General features: G+C 45.0%; 1 protein-coding gene and 1 long non-coding RNA gene across 13 annotated transcripts in view; one reads left to right on the top strand and one right to left on the bottom strand.

The window, feature by feature from the left end:
- tnrc18 (trinucleotide repeat containing 18) overlaps nt 1-7214 on the bottom strand; it is a 186757-nt gene extending 179543 nt beyond the window's left edge. For 6 of the 7 annotated variants that reach the window (XM_060840849.1, XM_060840848.1, XM_060840850.1 and 3 more), the window contains exon 1: nt 13-64. The gene's annotated coding sequence lies outside the window, so the exon portion shown is untranslated. Of the gene's footprint in view, nt 1-12; nt 65-7114 lie in introns of those variants that run through there. The other variant, XM_060840845.1, reaches the window with a different exon arrangement.
- On the top strand, nt 1189-19096 carry LOC132825508 (uncharacterized). Of its 6 annotated transcripts, XR_009645785.1 has the most exons (6): nt 1220-1239; nt 10797-11020; nt 12291-12557; nt 14849-15012; nt 16133-16280; nt 18694-19096. It is a non-coding gene; the product is annotated as an uncharacterized LOC132825508 (long non-coding RNA). The 6 variants fall into 6 exon arrangements; XR_009645786.1 differs by lacking the exon at nt 10797-11020 and having other exon boundaries at nt 1189-1239; XR_009645784.1 differs by lacking the exon at nt 1220-1239 and having other exon boundaries at nt 10748-11020.
- Nucleotides 19097-24150: the final 5054 nt, after the last annotated feature.

The raw sequence follows: 24150 nt of genomic DNA on the forward strand, positions 1-24150 counted from the left end.
AACTTTACTCACGTCTTTGGACGATGCAGACTGCTAAGCAGGACTCCCCCACCCCACCCCCCCCAGTTTTGTTTTAAGTCCAAGTTTTAGGTGAAAGGAGATTGTGGGATCGCCATGCAGAAAACAAAATACACAACATAACACAAAAAAAAACCCTCTTTCAGTTCCTGCCAGTCTCGCAAACTCTCTTTTTGCAATGAAATCCACATTGTTTGCCCTGCGCCTGCCCCCTTGTCAATCACTCAGTGTCAATACGCCGGCCATTGGCTGGCACGCCTGTCCATCAACTCATGTAAACACGCCTCTGATTGGCTTGGGGCCAGCTTCCCCCCTCCCTCACTCCCTCGCGACGTCCCTGAAAAACCAATTAGAGAGTGCGGGAGGTTTCAAGGCGATCCTTTGTCCGCCAGTGAACGGTTACAATAGGGCTCCGAGTGGCACCGTTTCCAGGCTCCCCGCACTCCTCTGGTGAATGATCAAAATAGTAATCAGAAGCTGGCGAGAGGTTTCAAGCTCCCCCCATCCACAATGCCTGGGCCGTGTGTGTTGTTCCATGCTCACCACCACCCCCCCCCCCACCCCACCCCGCCTTCCTCGAGCGGTTTCAAGTTGCTCCAGTTCCCCAACACTAGGAGAGGGACTAAAATAGTAATGAGCTCCCCCAGCGCCAGGGGAATCGCCGTCTGAATGTGTGTGTAAGGAGCTTATCTGAATATCTCCCAGGCACGATCGCGCCTCGCCAGAGAGAGAGAGAGAAAAACAACTTCTGGACGCCTTGTCAACATTGTGTTTGTCTCAAATTGGCGACAGGACCGAGATAGAAGCGAGAGGGGGAACAACATAGGGAGAGAGAGAGAGAGAGATTAGGGGGCAGGGAGGGATAATTAATGCGGGGTGACTGGCGGCAACAGAAGATTGTGAATGATCAATGCAACAGGATTGAGTGACAGCTTCTTTCCAAATTATTTCCCCCGCCCTTCCCCACTCCTAATAGGGAGAGAAAAGTTGCTATTGTTTTTTTTAATACTAGAAAACTGCTTGTAATTAAATGCAGTTTCTGTGTGTGTGTGTGTGCGTGTACCAAGGATACTAAAAGCAATTGGTTACGTTTAGCACGCCGTGTGATTTCTCTCTCTTCCCCCACCAACACCCCACCCTCTTTTTCCTGTTTTTTTTTCACAGTCTGTGTGACTCATTGTTTTAAACACTCGGATGCAACCGAAGCTGTAATCTGATTAGGTATGTACAATCATAAATCGCCTGGTTAGTAACGTGCATGTGTCTTTGAGGACAGCGATTGCTTTCAGTCGACGAGAAATTCGGTTGGGAATGTATTATTTGGAAACTTCAGTGTGTCCTCTGTGCAGCTAGCAAGGAGTACTGGAGCCGTCTGTTTTAATACAGTGAGATTATTTGGTCATTGATCTGGGAGCCATGTTGAGGAATGAAGGGCAAACTGCAAGGTTACTTCAGTATATTTATTGTCCCGTGTGTTTATCAGGCAGCCATTTAGTTTGGAGTTCGCCCTTGAGTTAAAGGCTATTTTCGTTTTTAAAAATATACTATTTGCAAAACGCCGTGTTCGTGTAGCATTTACCAGCGAGTTACAGTTCGCCACCATATGCATTCCCTGACTGATATTAACCACACGTGGCAGGGAGCTGGCGTTTACAATCGCCTCACATCTTTGTGTGTGTGTGTGGGGGGGGCGGAATGGATGTGGAAAAATCCCAACTCATGGACTTTCTTCCCCCACCCCCCTAGTTTACACAATACATTCCTTTTCCCTACGTGTCGCATACCACAAATAGCTTTCACTTTTATATATAGACTTTTTTTGTGTGTTCCCCCCCCCAAGAGAAAAAAACACGCCCCGCATGTAAATTCAAATCGTTGCTTGGCAATGATTCCGCACAACATAAAGTTGAGAGGGTAGAAAGTGCTGGAAAACAGGCTGCGCCCAAAGTCAAAATTTGATGATTTACTCGGGGGGGGTGGAGACTTTTTTTAGGAGATTAACGCCGTTCATTTGAGGGGATTTTGTATATTTTCAGATTCTTTTTTGAAGCGTTAGATGAGGGGAAAAGACAGATGAAGCGAGTGAAGGGGTCAGCAGTTACATAGGAAAGGGGCTCTCTTCCCTCTTCACCCCCCCGCCCCCCCCCCCTTTCAAAGCGCGGTTCCAAAAGTGTGCCAACTCCTGGGCGAGGGAAGCGACCAGACCCAGTCGGCTTCCTCCTTCCTGAAGGCCTTAACTGGGTCTCCCTGCACGGCACGGTTTGCTTCTCACTATGAAAAGCTGAAGCTCCATTGTTCCTGTAGTGGAGGTGGGGGTGCATTTTACCCTGTCACTCGAAGCCCTGACTATTTGTGTGTAACTATCCTCGTAAGATTCTCACGCACAAAGTGGGTATTAAAAGCAGCAGTGTTGACTGGGGGGTTGGGGGGGTCCCTTTGAGTGGGCAGTGTGGCAGTTTCCCCGGTGTAGCCCCTTTAATAATTGGACTGATTCTCACCCCACCCCACCCCCAATTCACATTAAAACGTCGATGTAAAACCAACACTACAGCCGGTCACAAAGTAGATAACACTTTAATCACGGCGCGAAACACTGCTGCTCCACTCCTCCACCCCACCCCGTTAAAACAAGTGATTTTTAAACTTTACTGGAGTCCTTGCCAGTGAGACAGGGCAAATGTTCAGAAGATGTAATATGGACTTGCAATCTAAGGTGAAGGTCTTATGGGCGTGTGATTTGGGGCTGAAATAAAGCCATACACAAATAACCGATAACTCTCAATATATATTGTCCAAAGGGAATGGCTACAAGGTGAATTAGGACATAAAGAATCATGGATAACATTTCATTGGAGTCAGTCTGTTTATTACCTTGTCCCATGTTTTCATGGGAGGGGGGAGAGAGGGGATGATAGGAATGTCGAGTTGAATTTTTGTAGCGGTTTGCCGAGGGGGACCTGCCTTGTAGTTTTCTCGCACCGAGTTCACTTGGCTGTTCAAAAAGATTGCCTCACGAAACCGCCCTCGTCGGTTGTTTTCTTTCGCTGCTCAAAACGTCAATAATTCGCAGAAAATGCGGTGGTTCTGAAGGACAAGTTCACAACTGCAGTGCAGTTTTTTTTTGTCCAGTCATTTCATTCCATCGTCTCCCTAGAATCTGAATCGGAGTCATTCATTTAATCAGCTCCTAAAAAAAATAAGCCGTGTCACCCGGGGGAGAACGACGGGTGTGTGGGGGGTGGGGGTTGATATAGTGAGTGCAATCTGTTCCTGCAACACACTCCGTATTTCAGCCTGAAAATGGATGTGGTTAGATTTTCAAAGATCAAAGGGTATTTCAAAGAAGCTCACCGTCCTTAGTGTTCAACAAAAGGTCCCCCATGTGTCAATCAGCATAGCGTTTGCTAATGTCTCTCATTGTAATCTTCAGCGACTACAGAGTTGGCCAAGGAACGGTTAGAATAGGGATCTGCAGTAGGCACACACTGCCAGTGAAGTACCCAGTACTGCTTGCAAAATGCAGCCGTTTGCTTTTATTGTTGGGATGGCGGTCGTTCAGAAGCTGAATCCCATATGAACTTTGCACCAAGATGCACTGCAATTGTATGTGTGTCTGTGAATGAGAGAGTGTGTCTGTCTGCATGTGTGCCTGTGTGTGTGAGAGACAGTGTGTGTTAATGTGAATATGTGTCCGTGTGTATGTGAGAGTGTATCTGCATGTGTGTGTATATATGTGAGACTGTGTGTCTGTCTACCTATCTGTATGTGTGTGTGTGAGAGAGAGAGAGCTGGGCAAGAGGGTAGAATCTCTGTGGACATACATTCAGGAACCTTGGGATGCAGTTGATAATGACTGCCCTGCACCGTTTATATTGGCTGAGGTAAACGTAATGTTTTCTCTTTGTGTGCGCCCGCTCATTGATTTCCATCAGTTAATTTTCCCGGATATTTGCAATGCAAACAGTTAATCACAAAGCCCGCGATCGGAGCTGCGCCTGTGACAATAAATCTCACTGGGCTGACCACAGTAAATTATATCAGGGCGTTGCTGTTTCTTTTTAAGTCATCTATTTATCACCGTCTGGGGCCTATACAATCGATCTGAATTAACACACTGACCGCCTCCTTGCGTCTTTCAGCATTTTTTTGGGAGGGGGGGAGAGAGAAACGCGGGCGACTAAATGTTAAAAAAAAGACACGAATTATAAATAGAACGTGCGTGTTTGGTTGCTAAGATAAATCTAACCCGACGCGAATTAATGTCGTGGCCCATTCATCACCAAGCTCCGCATTACTTGCAGTGTGGTAGCCAGGGACTGGCAGAACAGTCCAGTCTGTTTTTGCACTTTTGACAAACTTGCTGAGGGAGCTTGTAAATATGCTTATGCCCAGCTGGGGAGATACCCCCCCCCAAAAAAAACCTCCTATGCCTGCTCAGTAACCGGAGAGAACTGGTTTTGGTATCTGCAAATATGGATGCTATTGTGTACTGTATATCTTTTCACATTTAACTACTTGGGGAGGGGATTGATAAAACGAGGCCTGGTTTGTTAGAAATCAGTAACCTCGGGGTTAATGAAATGAACCAGCGGTAAACAACCTGCCGTTGACACAATTCTCTCGGTGTAGGCATTTACCTGTAACCTCGGAAGAGGTGATCAAGCAGAGCAAGACACTCAGCAAACTTTCCCCGACTCAAGCCGGTTACAGCTCTGGGCTACATACCAGTTGTAGACGACTACACCTTAACCAGCTTCTCTGTTCACAAAAATCTGCGCTAACATTCCCCACTAAGTTTTGCAGGACTCGGCTCTTTGAAGCTGCACAAGATACACGAGGCTGTGTCCCCCTGCCGTATTCTGTCTGTTCTGATTCTGAACCAGCCAAGGCATGGGCAACAAGACAGCGTCTCCCCTGATCACAATAAAAGTGGCAAACTTCCCCCATCTAACAGGTTACCCTGGTCACAATAGCAGATCCCCTCTTCTCCCGAAAGAGGCTCTGAACAGAACACTTTTTTTTCTGTAAAGAAGCTACAGAGAATCAAACACAAAAACACTGCGAATTTTGGAAATCTGAAATAAACACAGCGAATGCTGGAGAAACTCAGCAGATCTGGCAGCGTCTGCGGAGAGAGAGAGAGTAATGTTTCAGTCTGATTTCCAGTGTTTCAGAACCAGAACTGAAGAGGTCCAACCGGACTCCAAACATTTACTCTGTTTTTCTCTCTCTCTCCACAGATGCTGCCAGACCTGCTGAGTTTCTCCAGTATGCTCTGTGTTGTCTATTTCAAACAAAAATTGCGCTTGGCAAGTCAGAAACACTTAATAGGGAGAACTTTGCTGACATATGCTCTCCTTATCTCATAGTACCTTTCAAATAAAACAGAATTGCATTAAGGATCTCCTTGCAAGGTTGGTCATGCAGTGAGAATTTATTTTCCATTTTCAACCGTTTAATAAAAAAGATGGTGAACTATATTGGAAGGGAAATGTCAACGGTGGGGGACATTCCTCTCTGGCTACAATGACATAATGCATTCATTATAAAGCCAGGTAGCTCTCAAAAAAGGTCCGCGGTTCACCACAATTCTGGGAATAAAGAGCAGTGTCTCCCCTACCTTATGGCAGCACTGGGGAAACCGAATTCATCAGTCATTTCCCAAAAAAAAGTATAGAGTCAAGGCTGCTAATGTGCTTTGGTGGATCACCTTTGTGTTTTCAGCCGTGCTAGTGAAGTCAGATAAACAATAAGCCAGAAAAATGCATGCTGCTTTATGTCCCTGTGTTGCCTGAGAACCACTGACATGGAAGTCAGGGGCGAGCGAATACTTAACCAGTCCTTCCGTTTAAAAAATGCCTCGCTGATAGCTGCATGTAGGCCACTTTCTATGTTTGTGCAGCGAGTTGTCTTTGGCATAAAACAGACAATTATTTGCATAATTCCACTTTAAATCCGGATTTGCAGAACCTTTCTCTTGTGCGAAAAGAGGTTGGGGGGGGTGGGGGGGAGGCGGAATTAGGAGAATAAAGCTAAACGAGGATTTGGGAGCAGGCATTTCGGGGTGAAACGTTCATTTCCGCCGTGAGATTAAACTGGCCTGTGCAGGAACTGGGCAACAGCCCGGGATCAGCATGTGATTCAGTGCAAGTCCGCACTCATGTTTTTAAGAGTCACTGGCCATGGTAAGGAACTAGCCATGGGTTTTCAGAGCCAGCAATGTGACAAAAAAAAGACTAATTTCTTAAACTGACTGTAGAAACACATTGCCCCTGTATTTTCACAAACGCGTTTATACAAGTGTGAGTTTATACAAAGTTTCTTAAAACACCCTCAGCACAAATTATACCAACTGTCCCATTTGCTGTACAGCACGTTACCAGAGTTGTCAGACTCGGATTGCCAATAACGTGAACTGTGTGTCCCATTTAACCCCAAACAGTGCCAATATATCGTTAGTTTCTCCGCGTGGAACAGCTATCACGAAATTTTCCCTTCTCCTCTAACTTTGAATGACATTTCCCTAGACTGACTGAAGCCCTTCACAGAATGCAATGTCCATAGAAACACGGGAACAGTTTAGCGTCCACATTTCATTTCGTAAGAAAGACAAGCTGAGAGCGAATGGAGATCAAGGCGAAATGCCCCCCCCCCCCCCCCCCACCCCCGACCCCAATCTTTCCGAGGGTGTGGGGATGGAGAGGGAAGGAGGGTTAAATGTTTAAATGCCTCGGTAACACATTCGAATGCAAACACGTTGTAATAAAAAGAAACGGGCTGCGGCAATAGTCAGAGAGCAAGACTGGAGACATAACTTTGTACACCCCAGTCCAACACCGGCATCTCCGAATCGGGAGATGTAAGCAACAGGCTTTTGCAGACTCAACCCTCCTGACTCCCAGGGCCCGCCAATGCATTATTGCTGGACTGGTTGCAGCAATCCTGGCCGTCTATCGCGGACACAACTCAACCCAACAACCCCCCCGTGAGATAAGTAAGTCAATTCCATCATATGCCCCACCATGCAATGAAACACAGCCCCAACACATTCTGTAACGATAATCTAAAAGAGTGAGATCAGGATATTGTAAGTTACCGGTGCTGGGGTCCGAAGCCTCCACCTCTCGCCTACACGTTGACTTTTCCTCTGCATTCACTGAGTTGAGATAGCGACGAAGCAGCTGTCGTATACCGAGCGCACCTTTCCCCCCCTCCCCACCCCACCTCCCCTCTCTCTATACTCCAGGATCATAAATCAACTTGGACTCAGAGCAGCATCACTCTCGGCTGCCGGGGAACGACTGATTCAGAAACAATCTTTTTTTTAAAAAACAAAAAAAGTTGAGGTGATTCGGGAAGGGGATGGGCGGGGGGGGGGGAGTGGGCTCTCTAATGTTGAACACAAGCGCCCAGGGGTCTGCAGTGTGGACCCTCATCGAGGCGACCAGGGGATCTGGCTAAAAGCAGATTTCGCGCCACATGCTACGCTCCATCATGGGGAAACGCGAGCCTGCCTCTGAAATGGGAAAGCCAGCCAGCTCCCTCCGAGTCCCCCGGCTTCCTATCATTGCTAATTGACAGCGAGTGCTGGACAACACCAGCATTTTACAGTGCCTGCCCCGAGTGCAAATCCTGACTTGAGTTATAGGGCTTGTTCGAACATGCAGGGGAAATCCTCATTCACCCAATAGTAAGCATTTTGCATTTAGAGCTACAGGATCTCTGCGATGCCTCCCTTTAGATTTGAAAAAAAAACCTCTTTGTGTCCTTGTTACTGTAAAACTCCCCAGAGTTCCACCTCGAAATATAACAAACAGCAGATTGACCCCTTGTGGATTCGAGTCCCTGTGATCATTTCATCCAGACTTAGTGTTTTGTGTGTTTTTGTGCACCTTACCGCACCAGCTATGGGCCTGACAGAACATTGCTCCGTTTCTTTGGGGGGGGGGGGGGGGGGGGTTGCTACCTACCGGTTCCCTGAGAGAAGCTTCTGAAACCGACTGGAAATTAACAAGAGTCCCTCGTTGGCGGCGAATGGGCCCAACTCAGTCTCGTTTGGCAATGACAGCTGCCACCAAGTACTCCCCAAGGCGTCAGGGTACTCTAGACTCACCCACAGACTTGAAGACGAGCAGAGGAAGGAATGGCCTCATAGAATAAAGCGAAGAACTGACTCAGGCAGCAATTTACTTACATTAAACAGCCAATGACAGGCTGCTGAAGAACAACTTTTATACAAAATCTTTGCTTAAAATGAATGCACCCCCCCACAAAAACAAACCTTAAACAGAATTGTAATCCAAGGCCAATGATAGGAGTTTGAAACAGAGTGGTAAAGTTTCAAGGTGACAAAAAAAGGCAAACTCATTTTCTAGAGTATTTATTTTCTCCACGCTGTCTGTCTCCAAGCCTATGATTTATTATCGGGAATAAAAGGAACTTTGCATGCTGGTTAAAAAAAAACTGTGCCTCATCTGTTTAGTAATGACTGCCCGATATCAGCTGTCCCTGAGAATGAATCATGCCGGGTTAGTCAAAACGGTGTGAGGAGAGAATGGAAGGAGGGAGACAGCGAGCCAGAGAGAGAGAGAGAGAGAGAAATGACGAGACAGGGGACAGCTTCAAGCAGCACTGGGGATTTCACCGAGTGGGAGAATTAAAAGGGAGCGGGAAGACAGAGATTAATTGGACGGCATGGTAAATGTTTTAAAAAATGAGAATAAGGCAAGAGAGCACGTTCGATCATACGGCACAGAAGTAGGAGAGGCGATTTTAACCACCATTATCTGTTTTATTTGCTCGCTTTATTCGTATTAGGAGTCGCTTTGTCCAGCCTCCAAATCACCAGCTGGCTCCTCTTTTTATATCTAGTTTTTCAAAAAAAAATCGCGACTTTCCGGGGGAACCAGTTCAGCATTTTTGTTCTAAACCGAGTAGCGTTTCCTGAAGTACATCTATGTCTGGTATGTCTACCCCCGCCCCCTCCCCCCACCCCAGTCCTGCTGGATGTCTGCAGAAGGACACTCCAACATGCAGAATGCCATTCTTTGATGGATACAATATATAAAGGGGAGAGTGTGATTCTTAATATATCGCCCACAACTCACTTTGCAGACAAATGTGGCCAGTATTTATGACACGATGACATTGGCTCAAGCAAACATTACAACGCTGTACTTATTCCTCGGCCCCTCCAGCGCCACTACAATTTACCTACATTAAGCCCGGTTACCTGGTGATCCATTTAATTGTACTTAATATCCACACATAGTCAAGGCCAGTGTGGCACTGACATCTATGACCCGAGGTGATCCTAGCTCTTTTGATGTCACGGAAATCGATCTATATTTAAATTAATCCCATAAAAGGAAAATTGAATGTGTAGAGAATTCAAGTCACCACGCAAGTATGTGGAACGCGTATATTTTTGTTTCTTGTGGGTTCGAGTAATTAACTCTTCTTTTGATTTTGTTTTAAATGGTTGCATATTTTCCCCTCGATTTAAAGGAAAGGATACCACGTAGTTCCAGTAAATATAGGTTCCTGACTTATTTTACTGAGCATGTGTAATTACTATTTGAACTGGTTTGCAGCTGAACAAATATTCAGGGCAAGAAAAAAATACACATTCGGGAGTCAATGTATCTTTTTTTTAATATTAGAGAAGGTCTGCACATTCAGCTCTAGATATTCTGCAAAAAGAGGCCAGCATTGCTGCCTGTCATTGTGAGATTGGCTCTCCATATTGTCGCCCAATCGCTGTTTTCCCATTATTCCATTTATTAAATCTCCTCTAAGTAACACGTTGCAATTTTGACCATAATATCTTCTATTTTCTACATTTATTTTTTTTTGTCAAGTCGATAGCCAGTTTATTTGGACAGCAAAAGCAATTAGACGGAGGGAGGCGGAAGGCAAAATGAACATTTTCTATGGAAGATGCAGATACATTTAGCTTCTACACTAAGTTCAGGGGCATAAAGTCTATAGCACTCCTAGTAAAATAAGAATTGAGTTGACAGTTGCTATGTAAATAATAGAAATTGATGCCGTTAATGCTTATATGAAACATCTAATCTGATTTCGACGCATAGGTTCGAAGGTAAATCGGCTTATTATTTCAGTACACTGAATAACTTAATGCAAAAATATGCGCAAAAAAAAGGGATTAGTCTTGACCTGCAACCTGGTGACTTCAGATTTCAGGGCAATCCGTTAAATACCACTGTGCATCGTTTGCAAAGAATTTTGTTTTGGAATATCAATCCTACAGTGTCGTCATAAAACTCTCTCTGCTCATCAACAGAAAGTGGGAATAAACAGAATTCTCTTTATCTAACACCGACGCTAGAATTGAGGCTTTCCATAATTAATCGAGACTGGGGACCTTATTAGAACTACCTCTGATATAATAGGATTGAAAGATGTCTGGTGGCCGACGATGATCAGAGTCTGACTGTATAGTATGAAAATGCTAATACTGATCATACAACAAGTACAGACTAATACTGATTAGACGGTAGCAGTGTTCCACTATAATGGAAAAGCTGACAGTAGTTAGGACGCAATTTGATATTGAACAGAATGAATGCAGAGTTTCTGCTTAATGTTTTAATCATGCCAAATGTTGGTGAGAAAAAAAGGTGCATTTTGAATAATTTAATGATTATGAAGCCGTCAGACAGATAGAAAATTGATTTTTAAAGCGTTCTGGGACTTGGTAGAGATCTAGATCGCCTGCGTATCCTTCAACTCTGCGTTCAGAACATTTCTTTTAGACTGTCCCACAGCGCGAATCAAACCCAGTGACCCATATTACAAAAGGACAGAGGCAAAGGACACAAGTGGTCGAGTTTTCCATTTGAACCTCCTTGGAGAATATTTGACAAGAGTTGAAGGGGAAAGAGGATTGTGTGAGTGATCAGAAAATGAGGACGTGCGTACATCACTTGTTTCCCTGAGCTCTGAGGGGACGGGGAGAAATGTCTAACACAAACTTCCAGTAAGTTTCGTCAACTTCATTCTTGAGTTAATTTTTAAAAAGTCAACTCGTAGAATTCCTGGCCGATTTCCAGTAGTTTAGACCTGAACAATTAAGCATTGAGTATATTAATGCTGTTCTACGTGAATGTGCTTTCTATTCATTACAACTATCTTTGATAGGTTAATGCCGAACTCTTAATAAGCACATTGCGCCCCGCTCCACTTTGTTCCAAGTGACCTGTCCAAAGCCTTTAACTTTCTGCTGTTTTAACTTGAGTTCTCAGCATTCTAATAGCAGAGGGACCGACCATGAAGATTGGCCGACTTAAATTTGTCAAACTGACCTGAAATTTGACAGCCTACATTTGGGAAACAAATCTCTCTTTCCCTGTGAATGCAGATAAAGAGCAGATACACATAGGGGGGCGATTGTGCATTCGCAAATCCCTGGTCATAGAGGATAGTGACTGCAAACGCATTTAAAGGAAATAAAGCTTCATTATTCACTTTACTGTATTTTGAAAATCAACTAAGCGTTTGCCTCGCTAGTTTCTGCTCCCTGTGTTTAGACTTCATCGTGCCCAGAATGTTCCGCCGTGGGGAGAGGGTTAAACCCCGAGATTCACATCGCTGTTGGCGGGGGTGAATTTTAATCCGAAGCAGTCTTCCCCCGCGCTAGACGGAGGGAGGATGGGTCTGCTCCTGTTTTCTTGTTGAAGTTTTTGAATTAAGAAGTGAAAGCTAAGCTTCTTCAGGTTGTGACGAGTTCTTTTAAGAAGAGGAAGTTTGGGGGGGGGTGGGGTGGAATAAGGCTGGGCAGAGACACTGTAAGGCGCAGACACACTACTTTTCTGAGGGAGCACCCCCCAAGATTATAGCTCACCCCCAACTCGGCCGCGTCAAGCTTTATTACAGATCGCGCGAATCTAGGTCAGCATCGACCTGTAAAAGACATGCTTCACCCCCACCCACCACCCATCCGTCTCAAAACTGTCCGGCTTTCCCAACGCTCAGCCAAGCTTCAGTGATCATTGGCTCAACTCCAAGCGCAGCAAAAGCTAGCCAGGGGGAGGGGAGGGCGAAGCCTAACTGTTAGAAACAGGCAGACCAACTCTCACGTCTAAGAAAGCGATCTGTGCCAAGAGTTTTCTTTTTTAAGAAAAAGGACTTGCAATGGACTGGGAACGCTTGCACAACGCGTGTAGGGTTCGCGTGAGGGAATTTTACACGCAATAGTTTTGACAGACACAAATAACGCTTTCTTGTTTTTTTTTCTCTCCCTCTTTAAGAGAAGACTCTTTGTTTCCCGTGAACTGGAAAGTCTTGAGCCGGGTTGATATAGCCCGCTGCAATGATCAGAGCCGAGTGGAGTCTGTACACTGTCAGCTGTCTGGCTGCAACTCTCTGCAGGCTTCCGAAACTGAGCAAATACCACCGTAAAACACACAGCGAGTTACTTACGGGGACGCGAGCGCTGTAAATTCGAGGCACACATAAACAGACAAGAGGGGAAGTCTAACAGCAAAACGCAACCGCGGTTTAAAAGGAATAACTCGGTGAGGGCTTTTTTTTTGTTTGAAAAATTCCCCTCTCCTGTTTTTGGTTTGGCTTTCCCTACGCGAAGCTCTGGATCTCAGAGCAGTGGGATCTGCGGTAGCAATGGAGTTGGGTGAGGGTCTGCTGCCTCTCTCTCTCTCCCTCCCCCCCGGAAAGCCTTCAGTGTCACTCCCAGCCGCCTCTGGAGTACCACTACACCCCAATCAATGGAGTTGCCTCTCCACACCCCCTCCCCCCCCACACCCCCCACAACTCCTGGGGGCAGGGCGGCTTCGCAAATCCACTAACAAAACAAGCGACGCTTATTCTTACACACACACAGACACACACTCCCTCTCTCACAATCTTCAAACTCTTTTGCAATTTGACTTCTAGCCCAGTCCCGTTTAATATGAATCTAAAAAAACAAAACGATCTGCTTCCTAGTGACTTATTAAACCTCTGACTAGACTCTGCCTTAATATGACTTGGAGGTGACAAACTGGGATGTACAAAGTTAAAAATCACACAACACCAGGTTATAGTCCAACAGGTTTAATTGGAAGCACTAGCTTTCAGAGCGTATGTAAATAAGGCTTAATATTGTCAACCGAGGGCTGGTGTTGCCAAAGAGGTGAATGGATGATAACATTGGTCAGGATTTCTATCTGACGGGGATATAGATGTATATTTTGTTTAAAAGCAGTTACTTTGTAACTGTGGTAGTTTGGATTTTTTTAAAAATTGAATCAAGTGGTCCATTCGCCCCGCGAGCAGACTAGCTCCAAACTAGTTCTTATTTCGTCTGCAATGTGGAATGATATCTGTCTTTAACCAGTGTCAAACCGACACCACAAAACCGAAAAGCAAACACGAATAGAGACGGCAATTTGTCAGAGGCTGCTAACTCGGCGGATCCTCCATTGTCCGCCTCCCCGCTACAAGCTGAAAAATGACATGATTCGCAAACACAGGTCCCTACCCCTCACCGTGGCTGGAGACCCCCAGTTGCATAGTAATGTAGAATTATGATGATCATCGGTTCTATCAAGGCTGCTTGCAATCATTGGCGGACGGGTTTGTTGCTAAATCAACATAACTGAGTGAGCGTGGGGAGGAAGGTCCCGAGTGGAGCGGCTTTTCTTTGTCCTTGGTTTTATTAAAGCTGTCCTGTCAACTCCCGCGTTACTGAGGGGAACCAGTAAGACCTAAATTTTTCTTCAGACTTTTAATCGTCAAACATGGTGAGAGATTCCCTTCTCGGAGTGTATCCTTACATTTTACCCGGCCCCTGGGCACTGCAAGTTTTTACAGTGGCTGATCACACATCAATTACTCGATGGGACCGGCCTCTTCGGGCAATTGCGTTCCTCCCAACGCTTCTCTCCTGATCCACGTTCAGCCCCCGAGGGTTCCATTGCTTAAAGTCCCACTGCCACTCCACCCCACCCCACCCCTCTCCCCCACCCCATCCCACTGTGCGGGAATAACGCCGCCGACAACTTGCCGTTAAAACAGCTCAAGAAGTAAAGATTTAATCACAGAGCACCCGGTGGGATAAGCCCCACTCCACCTCCCTCACCACCCCCCCCCCCCCCCCCACCGCCTGCCTTGCCAGAAACCAGCGTGAGTTTACTTTCGGTTGCACAACATTTATTTCTGAACGGGGGAAGATGGCAGCCCAACATCAAATCTGATAGCGAATGGACACATCATCAACCTACGCAAGGAGTTGGTGTGTGTGTGTTGTGGGGGGTGGGGGTGGGGTGGGGAGGGGTTGGAATCATAAGTGTAGCGGAGTGGCCTCCCCGATTGAGTTGTGCGTCCCCGCTTTAAGAGTGGGAGGCGATTGCCTGAGACTATGTGTGTTATTGTGTGAATGTTTCTGAGTGCTGTTCAGCTGTCTCCATATCCTCCCTCCCGAAAGCAGGGATCAGGAGGGTCGAGGACATGATTTGCACCGTCATATATTTCTTTTTTTTAGATTAACCGATTCGAAGAGTTTAGATTTCCCGGATTCCTACTTAGCAAAAGGAGAGATTTTTCTTTTATATATATAAATACATCTGGGAAATCTGATTTGTCTCAACAAAGATATCGTGGTCTTTTGTTTATTGGCAGTGAAAGATAGGGAGGGGGAAGGGCGGAGAGAGAGAAGGAAAATGTTGTGGGGAGGGGGGCTTTGCTGCTATTGTCTGGAGCCATCAAACGTGTTCTGGTCAGATTAAATATGACCTCTCCTTTCAATAGGCCGGCTACGCAGTACTGTATAAGCAAATTCCTTCAATGCTACTAGCTTGTTGTTTTTCAGCTTGAGCGAATCGTTGCAATGGAGAATTTGCTGAGACGTTTCTCAAGGGCATCGTGGAGATTTATTTTTCAATCTCAACATGAACACACGAGCAAGACAGATCAAGCTAATTTCCTCCCAGCCCCTCTCGCTCCCCGCTCCTCTTTGTTTGGTGGGGAGAATAGGTAAGTACCGACTTTCTTCATAACTGGAAAGGAAAAAGGATTTTTTTTCTGACTTTTTTCGTCTAAAGCGGGGGACGTCGAAGCGAATTAAACAGTTTTAATATGCTTTGTGCAGACCGTCTACGCGTTCTTTTATAAGCCCCGTCATCAAATCGATCGCCTGTCTGTATATCCTGTCTATATACATACGGGAGTAGTTTGATGTTTTATACTGTCTCAGCGCTGAGCTACTTTCTGGTTCAGACACATTGATAGATATCTTTAGATTGCCTTTAGCCCAATGCAACTTGAGAGAATGTCACCAGGACATTTTTTTTCTGTTTCTCAAACCCCGAGTTCTCTGTTCTCTTTCCCCTCCCCCGCGGATTTACTGGAGGCAGAGGTCGACCGCAGCGGTATATATATAATATGTATTCTATATGTAACATATATATCTCAAAGCTGATTTGACACCGACGTCTGGGGAATTAAGGAATAGAGTAGCAGTTCGGGCAGTTTTGTTAATCAACTGAAGGGTGCGGGCAGAACTGGGAGGACGCCGAGGCAGAGTTGACCCTGCTTCAGGGAGGCTGTGTGAGGAAAGGCGGGGAAGCGGGGATTCAGGATCCGGCGTATACGCTCCCACCCTCACAGCACGGATTGAGAGTCCCTTAAACCAGCAGTGATTGGGAATTCAATACTAAATGAAAAGCAAAGGCCACTTTAGGACCCGCGCACATGTTCATCTCGCCAAATAAAACAGTTCGGGAGAGGAATTTCACGATGACACAAGCGCCCAAAATCAGAATCGGATTTCCTTAAATCATTGTAGCGTTTGTAAGAATTAATGTGTTCATTTTCCATAAATATCACAGACAGGTCTACTGGAGCAAGGGAGCCTTGAAATCGCTGCAGATTTCCTGCAAATTCATTCAGAAATCAGGATCATTTGCAGCATATGTGATTAAATGCAGTTTTTTTGTGGCCCACTGTCAGGGAATACGCTGAATGAACAATATTGACGCCGTCATTCCTATCCAGTAATGATCACTAAATGTGGCTGTTGCTGTTTGAACATACTTGAATTGAGGCGCCCGCAATCGCACAGTTAAAAGCATCTTCTCTCTTTCACTTACTGTAGGCAACACCACCGGCGGCGGCGGTACACTCAGCGTCGGCCGAAATAAAATGGTGAATTTTAGTTTTCCAACTGGGAGCTGAAGAGGCGGTTTGAGCGCGGAAGTGGTTTCCTCGGGAGTGCAGTTAATGGGGATTCGTCTCAGCAAAAGGTAGGCGCTATAAACGAGCATTAGAGAATACAAGCCCTGTCTGTATTGACTGGCGTGTTTGTGTAAGGGGACGACGTGAATAAACCGAAAGTAAAAATGAAAAGAGCCAAGGGGGTGAGATCTAGATCTATAACTTTAGATCGTAAGAAATAGTTTCATTCAGGCATGAAGCGAGTTTGCAAGGTGGACTTACAATATGATATTTAGATTCAAATCCCTTTCGAAATACTTAAAGGAATGACCCTTTATCACCCGATTGAAACACAAATGATTAGTGACCACAGAATCAGTTATTCCCTGCTTAACAAACCAGATTTAAAACCAGATATATTCGGCACTACAGTTGCAAAGCAGGAGGGGATACAGTTCGCTGGGATGTTGGTGCCTTGGGGAGGAGGACAGGGACGGTCGCCCTGTGTCAGCAGTATTGTTTCAGGTATATAGAGTAATACAGTAAGTACGGAGTGGATTATCCCGGGTGTGGGAAGCACTGACGGTCGCAATAACCCTCAATCATTGCTTCCCTTCAGAGAGAAAAAAACTTCTACATCGTCCATTTACATTGACTTCCTTCTCCCCATCCAACCCCGTGACAAACTTCTTGCTACATGTCCCATTACCTATCTTCAATTATTAGACATTACCAAACATTGGCTGCAATTAGTAGCAAATATCATATTGTTATTAACATCTACCTCCTGAAGTGCATGAGAAAAACACATCAAATCTAGTTTTAAATCAGATTTGAAGAGTAGCCCATGGACAAAATGAGCGCCTTGAGACCGTATGTATTTTGTAGGGCTTTATCCACCACCAAATGTAAAGGCAGAGACAGTCCCGTTTCTGTGTTGCAGGAAGTGTACATTTTCTGTGGGAATACCCATGTATTGGGTCATCTGGAAACCTTTGCACCCATTTCGGTTCTATTACCGTGTGGTAATCTATGCTTGTCACTGTTAGTGTCATTCTTTCTGTTCCAGCCTTTCCCGATCCACACCCAAGGAAGACCAATTGGTGACATAGTGTTTCACCAGACAGCAAATGCTAAACTCCGCTGACCCGTCATGTTTCCCACTCAGCGTTTTGCAACAAGAAAGAAAACGCTAGCTTGCAATACCGTTAGGGATACCAGCAGTCCATTTCCCAGAGCTCCAAACTAAACAAAAATACGGCTTTCACTTGTATCAGCTTCAAAAAAATACAGAACCGGGAAATTGTGAGAGTTACCTGGTAGAAGCTGGGTACTATCATGACCAACTCCAATTAAACACACAAATACTGGCGGCTCTACTGAAACAGAAAACTTATGGTTGGCATGGTGGAGTGTCCCGCTCTCTCCCACAGCAAATGTACATTAATACCCCAAATAACCGAGCTCACGTTGTAGGAACTGACAAAATATACGTGGTTTCGATTGAGACAGTGAATACGAATGCTTAGAATTCTATTTTATTGTAATTTAATTGAATGCTTGGATTTATGTGTTAATGTGAAGGGACAGAGGAGGAAACACTAGCACTGGTAGAAAGGTGATATTGCGATATCTAGATTTAAAATCTTCGACACATTAATGTTTGACACCCAGATATCAAATTTATATAGTGAAAGTTCACAAATGTCAACTGTAGCAAAGTCAAAATATGGTATAGTGTCTATAGGGACCGATCATATATACCTTGTCATATACGGTAGTGTACTCATATAGAGATATAGACTGGATTGATTAATATTCCCGGTAACAGATACAAGTGGGATGACAAAACGACATAAACTTGGAGTTAAGAAATGAATGCATTGTGTATGTGACAGGGTGAGTTGCAGAAAGCGCGGATGAAGCAGAATGGTAGAAACAGTATTAACATAGCCGGGGGATTTCATCTCCCTGGTGGCTTCTCAAGCGTGTGGGGAGGAAGTTCAAGGCAAACCCAAGCCCTTTGTTATCAGAGACAGTGCTTCAGCTCACACAGTCGGCCCAGGAGCTGATGCTGAACTCTAGCGTTCCTGTCCGGACTCGGCCGAACAGACCCGCGCCCTTAATGAATGCAGCCTTGTATAATTAAATAATTGACTGTTTCCCGAAGGAGCTATTCTCTGCATCTGTTCGTTGGCTCCACAGGGGATCCTAGGCAATATAGGACAGGCAGACGCTGGAGGAGGAATCCCAGCACAGAACTGGTTGTTTCATCACTGACTGGGCAAATGCCACCCGCTTCTCAAATAAACGAGAGCAAAAAAAACCCCAGGAAATATTGAACAAAATACATTTTGACATTTAAAATGATGTAGTATTTCAAAACCATTAATTCATTTGTCTAGCAGATGTCTTTAGTATGATCACAGATCGTTCTCCTTACAAACCTAGCATTATCCATTAAAATTATTTACACATTGTAACAATTCTGCTTTTACTAAGCTAGGTGTCATTCGGCCTAGACAGCCCAGGGACCAGTTGGCTGATTCTGACTGAAAACCGGTTTGGCGGGCAGAAGGACAGGACTGAATGTTTTGTCTACAAATATAAAAGAACAGCAAGTATGGACCCAAAGGTTTTGTGCGAATTGCGTGCTGATAGTTTGCTCTGGACTGTGGAAAGTGATGGAAGGTTGCAGCTTTGTGTTTAGCGAATCCCACGCAAAATCACAAATGAGCGATTTTGCAATGAAGATCTTGTTATAGAAAGCAGCAACCAGGGAGGGAGCAACAGCGGACACCACGACTGACTGTGATACAATGGCGGTAGATTAATCTGTGTACTTATGCATTCTCAGATGTCACCCCTCTCCCCACAACATAAATAAAAAGTGAATCAACATTGATTTGTTTCTGTATTTGTGTTTTTGTTTCCATTTTTGCAAGAAATAAACCAGAGCGGTGAGTGCCTCAGTCTGTTAAAAGAAACTCACTACAATGGCAGCTGTATAAACATCTATAAACTCTCAGTGCCCCTGTCCGCATGCACCGCCTCCGTGCCACATTGCAAAAACCGAATCTTCTGTAAGACAAGCAGAAAGGTTCTAGATGCAAATCTGTCCTGATTTTTAAAGACACCTCCAATCGTTAATCGATTTTATCAGCATCATCTAGGGTTACCGTACACCGGCCAAATGGCCCCGAGGGAAACGGCAATATTTTAAGCACGAAATAAATGAACATCGTACAGGGATTGGCGCCTGCAAAACAGCTTTCAGCCAGCTCATGTGTCTCACTGCGATGTTCTAAGGCAGTTTGATAACCAAAAAGGGTCAGTACTGAGGGAGTGCTGCACTGTCCGAGGGTCAGTGCTGAGAGTGTGCTGCACTGTCGGAGGGTCAGTGCTGAGGGAGCGCTTCACTGTTGGAGGGTTAATACTGAGGGAGTGCTGCACTGTCGGAGGGTCAGTGCTGAGGGTGTGCTGCACTGTCGGAGGGTTAATACTGAGGGAGTGCTGCACTGTCGGAGGGTCAGTGCTGAGGGAGCGCTGCACTTTTGTATCAATGCTATTGACTGCCTGTCAGTTTTAAGCAGCTAAACTACACTATGACAGTGAGTACACCTCACGAGTACTTCATTAACTGTAAAAAGCTTAGACACGTCGGGTGAAAAGCAAATTGAGCCTTTAAAATAGGAATTGTTAAAGGTTTCTGAAGAATAATCAGTCTTTTATTGGGAAGTTCAGCCTGAAATGTTCCACTCCCCTACTTTCCCATTCAGTCTGGAAAAAACAAAGCCAAATGCAACAAAATGATAGAAATTCTGGTCACCCCCTCGTGATCACTTCGACGGCTGAAGCCGGACCCTTGTTTGTAACCAATCCCCGCTACAAAACGGCTGGTTCTGACAGTCACTTTAAAAGACAGCTTTACAGATCACCACCAGTTAGAAACTAAATGTCTTCGTACACCGCCTCAGATACTCAGAAACGCCAAGAGCTTTTTCTTGATATAAAATATCCTAATCGTCCAACAAGACACTTGCAAAATAAAGCCTTGTTTTTCAGAGATCTGGTTTAAGCGAATTTCTGGCCTCCCCATCGCCACCTATAAGATCCTCGATCAAACTAAAAGCATATACTGAATCAGTCCTTACAAAGGAAATTGCTGCAGATGCTGGATTCCGTACTGAAAAACACCCCACGCTAGAGTTCGCAGCGGATCAGACAGCATCTATGAGGAGAGGGGGATGAAGAGAGTCGAGTCTGAGTCAGAGCTTTCTCTCTGTCCGTGGATAGTGCCCGACCCGCGGTGATCTCCGAAATCACCTCCCCAGCTGACACAGGCGGGGCTGTTGGTGCCAGTTTTCTGGGTGAGGGTGGGGGAAGGTGAATTGTGAAGAGCGGCAGGAGTTGGAAACTGCAATTAATGATACCCCGACATAACTAAATCATTTGAACTGAAAGCAAAATAACTGCAGATGCAGGGAATCTGAAATTTAAAAAAAACACAACAGGGCAAATTACTTGAGAAATTCAGCAGGTCTGTGGAAGGAAATTGAGTTAGTGTTAGTCTCTGTTTCTCTCCTCTCGGTGCTGCCAGACCTGCTGGGTTTCTCCAGCACTCAGTTTGCATTTCCTTGTAACGTAAAGGCATTTCGTGGGCTTATTCGGGATGAACTGGTTTGTAAAAACTACGAATGGTAATACAAATAAACTCAGTTAGAGGTGCACATCTGACCAGTGCAGTAACCAGTTCTGACCCAAGGTCACCTTCCTAGTGAAAGGGGGGGGGGGGGGGAATAGCCATTTCTCTCTTCGTAACTATCGGATTTGTTTAGTATGCTTTCATTTTTTCCCCCAAAAATGCTTCTATTCTACATTTCCAGCATCAGGAGTGTTTGCAGTTCTGGAATCGCTGCAGTTTTGCCCTTTTTTTTACGAATAGCTCGCTTAAACGAGCTATCTGCTGCTTGCTAAAATCTGTCCCGGAGTCCCTAAGCTGAACACTTATTATTGTGGGCTGAATGTAGAATAGCTGGGAAGAAGTGTGTAGACTCTGGGGTGGGAGGGAAGTGTTGGGGAGGAAGTCGCACATTTTTATTGTTACCAACAGAAAAGGGACGAGGAAGAAAATGCCGCACAATACAATCTGCAACAAGGCATTGGAACAAAACACATAGGTTGAGTGGAAATGTGCCTCGTTCAGATTATTAACTGCAGCCCAATTTCAGGACAAGAAAAGCGGAGTGAAGTGTGTGTGAGCTCCCTGGGATCCAAGTCGGTGCATGAATACAAATAATTCACTGAAAAGTCATCTTAAAGTGAGAACAGGGGGAACCTCACTGTTGTCTGAAACGTCCGTAAGTTCTTCGTTAATTTTGAAACTTGGCATAAAAGTAGACAAAACAACCCCCATGTGCTTTGTTCGACTGCTCCCTGAAATAGAATTTGGATGCACATCAATTTTCGAAGCGATTTTGATTGTGATTCAGCCGCAGAGGGCGGATTTGATCAATGCCTTGTAGGCGTGAGCTCTGGGACTTTCTCAGTTCCTTCAAGCAAGGCCTAAAACATCCAGCGGAGACATCTGTCTGTAAAGGTCTCTGGAGACCCTGGCCCAGTAGCGCAGGTGGCACAGAGCCCGGTTCAAGGTGAGCGGTCAGTGTTTGCCTGGTTAGTGCCACTGGGTGACGGGGTTACTGCACTGACACTGGGTGGGGGAGTACTCTCTCAGGAGCCCGAATGAGCACTTGGGACATTTGCCTCTTGTGTATTTTCAACTTCAGGCACTATCGCTAGGCCCCAGCCTTATATTTAACTTCTGTAAGAAATATACGCACCAGGTAAACAATCACAGCACAGGCGTAAAATATAATGGATACAAGTCAAAATAATGGTACACACTATTGATTGTCCGGCTTGTATATCATCCCAATCATTTGACTTCTGGTTGTAAGTCTCACTCCACTGCCCAGGTATCGATGTCCTTTTGTTTTTTACCTGGCCTCCGAGCTCGATCGATTTTTGATTTGAATGAACAAAACTGGCCTTAACACGAGAGGCAAAGGGAGGAGGGTTGAGGTTAGAGGGAGAACTCGACAGAACTTCAGCAAGGAACAAAATTACTGGAGGAGGTGATGGGGATATCTGGGTCCCCAAAATTGGTGGCTTCACTTAAGTAACTCTGAGATCACCTGAGTAAGTGTGCACACAGACTCAGATACACTCCCAATCACACACAGACCCCCCCCACATAGATATACACATGCACACCGATAGCCACAAGCGCAACCGCACACACTCACAGATACAGTCCCAATCCCACACAGACACACACCAATACCCACACACTCACAGATATACACACAGACACACACTCCAAACCACACACAGACTCACAGATACATACCCATCCACCCACCCATCACACACAGACTCACAGACACATACCCACCAAGACCCCATTTCCACACACACACCCACACCCACTCATATACATATCCACCCACTATACACAGACCCCCACACATAGACAGACACATATAGACCCATTCACGCACGCACACGGTCTCAACACAGATTCACAAACACACACAAGCACACACTCACTGACACATACACACATAAACTCAGATACCCATAGATAGCAGCCGGATCAGAAAAGTCACGAACAGTTAAAAGATAATCGAGTTCTCGACCTCCTCTCAGCCAAAGTGATTGAAGCCCAAGTTAAGTCGCCAGTATGACACTGTCGGTGTGAACACAACTTAACCCACGACACCCTCCCTAACCTCCTTTGGTAATAACCGTCACCACAGTAAGGTTAATGCTAATCACAGAAGCTGCCGCTCCAGCCTAAATGAGTTTTCTAAAGCACATCAAATGCACGTTAAAAGCTTGGTTTGTTTTTTTCCCCTTACTTTCACGTTTCAATAAATGCTGCATTCTGCTCAGAAAGGGGACAGTGGAAATGATTTAATTGCATTTATGCAAATAAGCGAAGCAGTCAATAAAAGGAGAGGGGGAAAAAAAGCTCCATTCAGCATTTTTTATGCAAGGGCAGTCATGTATAAACAAAATGGTTGTGTTGAACAGGCTGGGGGGAGGTGATTGAAGGGGTCCCCCGAGGGATGTGAATGTCATAGGATCTTGCAATATCACTTACGTGAAATTTAATATGAGCAAATACTTCAGCATCCAAATGGGATTTAGCTTATGAAAGCGGGGTCTGTGTACAATACCAGCCAACCCTGCTATGTGCGTGGATGGTTTGATTGTAGTTCTGTCTTAGCTCGAAGGAGGTTTTGCACGCACTGAGGGTTATTTGGACCAAATTAACCCATACGGCATAGAAAGTCATTTGCAGTTAACAGCAAAAAATATCGCGTTTGCGATCATACTACATCAGCCAAATTGATTTTCTATAAAGTTCTCACACTGATTATTAGGAAGTTAAATTACGAAACTAAGAGGCAAACTTTGATATAAAGAAAATATTATACGGGGTTACACACGCTATTTGAATAATTTAATCATCAAACGCCTATTAAACAAAGGTGAGGACAACAGAAACTTTGCAAATGATTCTTCACAGGGAAAGAAAAGCAACAAAGGAAATGGGCTCGGAATGATATGCAACAAGAAGGTAAAATTAGAGTGAATTGTTTGAACGTTTTAAAAATAAAAAGCAATTATGCAATCACATCCCTTTTTCCTGTCAGTATTTATTTATTGCAGTTCTAAAACTGTTGGGTGATGAGAAAAAATGTAGCTTATTTTATGTGATGGCTATTGATACTTCATGCTACATAGAGACCGTATGCTTAATAGAATTCATTCCTGACTAATCATTGCTTCTCAGCAGCCATTGTTGCCGTCGATTTTTAAATGTTTTGCACCTTGGTTTGATTCAATTGACGCCCCCCCCCCCCCCCAACCTGCCCCACATTGGAATCCACA

This window comes from Hemiscyllium ocellatum, chromosome 20 (genome assembly GCF_020745735.1).
Source record: "Hemiscyllium ocellatum isolate sHemOce1 chromosome 20, sHemOce1.pat.X.cur, whole genome shotgun sequence".
Taxonomy (NCBI): Eukaryota; Metazoa; Chordata; class Chondrichthyes; order Orectolobiformes; family Hemiscylliidae; genus Hemiscyllium; species Hemiscyllium ocellatum.